The following is a 3451-nucleotide window of genomic DNA, read 5'->3' as shown; positions in this document are numbered from 1 at the left end:
CTCACTATCCTTTCTCTAAACTCCCAAAGTACCCATAGATTCAACAAGGTTCGGGGTGCCATCCTAGTTCGCACCAATGTATATTTCTCTTCTATGAATCTGTCTGAACCTCTAAATGGATGGAGAGAAAGAAGAAAAGCGCAAATGTAACTTAAGCAGATCCATAGATCGTATGTATACATGCCATCTCAGTGGTACATTTGCTATAGCTCAGTGATAAAGCACATGTTTTGTGTGCAGAAGATCCCTGGCCCCCAGTCATCTCCACAGATCTCAGGTAGTAGGTGCCAGGACTGACTTTGTATAAAGCAGCAATACATGTTTGAAACATACATTCGTGTGGGGCTGCTATTAGCGACGCATAGCACCCACCTAGTGAATGAATTAAGAAGACCTATGAGACACAGCTTAGATTATACGGTTAACAGAGTTACAGGCTTTTCTACATCCCTGTGTACAAGTCATGTACACATACGTCACCAACCTTTGTTCATTCCTGTGCATAAAATGCTTTCGCAAATGGGAGGGGGGGAGGCTTCACTTGAGATCAAAGATCACTTTAATTGAGAAAGTGCAGTCCATTTTTATCAGAAAATTAGACTATTTATAGAACATATTAAAATCATCAGTATCATTGTACATTGTTAAGTAGCTTAGGTTCATGACTGGGCATATACATTCACATGAATCACAGAATAAACATTCCCTTTATCGTTAGGTAGCAAAAACTGTACCAAACTAAGCAGGAAGATCACCCCTCTCTTTTTTTTGGCTCAAGCATGAGATCTTAGACTTCACAAAGGATCCAGACTCTTTAATAGTGCAAAAAATAAGCTATCTCTGTCCAATTTGAAGTTGGGGCGGGGGGGAGATGTTAGACTAGGTCACGATCCATACCCTGTTTGAAACTAGGAGGCACTGTGCAAAACTGGGGTTCTGACACCTCGCTACATGTTCTAGTGCTGTGGAAAGAACCTGGTCAGATACACCACCCTCACCACCCTTTCACTGAGGCAATGCTTGCCTTTTTTTTGGCCTTTTGTGGTTGGACATGATTCCCGACCGGAATGTGCCAATTTGTACTGTTGCCCGGCTGAGCTCACACTGAACATCTGTTTAGGTTACTGAAACTGAAAATCATCCTGACAACAAAAAAGGAGAATAGCTGTCCTCTTTTTTTAATCTTTGCAGCTACCTTTTAAATATTTGGAAACTGCCTGGCCTGCCCATGTGTACACACACACACACACTCACACACTTTTTTTCATACATATTTTTCCTGGCTCACAGGCAACAAGGCTGACATTTTAACAGCAACTGAGAGACAGGCACCTGGATTGTAAACATACCCATTTGGAAGTAAATCCAATTGACTTTAACAGAACAGCCTTCCAAGTGTGCTTGGGCCTGAAGCCAACAAAACTTAAAATCCATTTTCAAAATGAATTGGATGAAATGGACTTGGATGAATTCCTCTCATATCCAATCCTGGCCCAACAATGCTGAAGTCAATTCATATCATGTAGGCTAGGATTATTGGGGGGGGGGGCTAGTAAGGGAAAGGATGTAGACTGGCTGGGAAAATAACAGGGCAAGAAATATGAATGTTGGGCAGAATGAAACCTTGTACAACATGATCACAAGCAAGCTTATTCAAGCTCATTGAGTTCTAGGGGGATTCCAAATAAGCGTGCTTCAGATTTCAGCCTAAATTGGTTGGGGGTGTTTTGTTTTTGTTGCTGTTGTCTTTCTAAAATCCCATTTGTTAATTTCTTTGTCCTCCTTAATTACTTAGATTCACAAGATTTGAGCCCCGTGGTCTCCAAAATATACTAGTCTAACTACTGTAATCTGCTGAGAGTTTATGGGATACGATACTGGATAGATCTTTTAACTAAGACCGAAATCTACAAACCACTTATTCTGTGGAAGTGCTCAAAGAGACTTCAGAAGGGACTTCATTTGCACCACTGAAGAACAAGTGGTTTCTGAATCACAGCCTGCACTCTCAGTCTTAATATATGGGCCTTTTAAGCTGCCTGCAACATAAGCATAGTAGCCCTGGTACTGTATTCCAGAAGCAGAGAACATCCGTTCTGTTCCATACATCTCTTTGCTGGTACAGCATGTCAACTTCCCAGCTCCAAAAAGAACATTCAAGCCCTGCTGAAAATGATGGTGTGCCCTCTTTCCTATATGGGGCTTCTTTCCTATATGTAGCCTTACTCTTCTTCAAAGGATTTTTAAAGGGCTACGCATTCACACTTAAGTTGTAGCAGAGTCTCACTGAGCAGCAAAAGAACTAGTATTTTTCACTATTGATATTGTTAATCATTCATAACACTGAATTTTAAGATGGGTTGGCAATGAATCAAAGATGTTATAAATGATGACATCACAGGCATTAACCAATAGGTGCCTGTGATTCTCTTTCTGCTACAACACTTGCAACTTAAGACAATATGTTATTTGAGGGATGCTAAAGTTTCAGAGCTAGGGAAGTCAGATATCCTCATACTAGAAGCATGGCCCTCCAGAAAAGAAATACCTGGCTCTTTTACAATAAATGAGTTATAGTTTTTGTTGAGCTATAAACTGATTATCTAGAATGCCCCTTGAGGGATGTCTATGAAAAAGGTATTTGTATTTTTCTGGAGCAATCCTGTGATTAAAGCCAGCAGAAATCTAGCCTTCTACTTCTGAATCCTTACCTTTAAAAATTAGAAAATCTGCATTGCTAACCAAAATCTGACTTGTTTCATGTATATAATGTCTCCATAAAAATCATTCCCAAAGCAGTCCCATGTATTACATGGACATCCTGCCATATGTATGCAGCTGGGACTCTAGTCTTGTACCCCGCTCTTAAGTACTTTCTTGCCAGACACTTTCATTGCTTGCAAACAATGCTGAGCGTTTCCAAGAAATGTTCTTAGGAGACTGCAGTAGTAGCCATTCCAACACTTGTTATTCACTCACTTGGGATTGTCTACGTTAAGCTTGCCATGAGATGTCCCTATTCACATCCCATTGAAATGAATGGGGCTCGTGTGGGAGCACCCCCAAGGCATTACTCATATCAGTGGGGGAAGGCCACAAAACTTCCTTGTAGGTCCTACCTACTCTAGCTAACATCCTAAATGGGAGTTATTATAATTAAAAGGGTTCAGTCCCCCTTTACCCTTTAGAATTACAGGTAGTATGGTAGATCACCTATTTCCCTTTAGTGCCACATAAAGTGCTTCTTCTTTTTAGAAAGTGTGAGAACTTGCTGTAGCCTGCAAGCCACACACTGAGTAATCCCTCTCCTTTCGATGGGGCTGCTGTGTAATTACTATGGACAGATGGAGCAACAAACAAATTTCCCTGGAGTATATATATATATAAAAATATATGACAGCCTTTTGAATACACAGACAAAACAAACCAGATCTGTGGCCATGGGGGGGGT

Source organism: Gekko japonicus, unplaced genomic scaffold (assembly GCF_001447785.1).
Source record: "Gekko japonicus isolate JY-2015 unplaced genomic scaffold, Gekko_japonicus_V1.1 scaffold1196, whole genome shotgun sequence".
In the NCBI taxonomy this organism is placed as follows: domain Eukaryota; kingdom Metazoa; phylum Chordata; class Lepidosauria; order Squamata; family Gekkonidae; genus Gekko; species Gekko japonicus.
Note: the sequence above shows the minus strand (reverse complement) of the source record.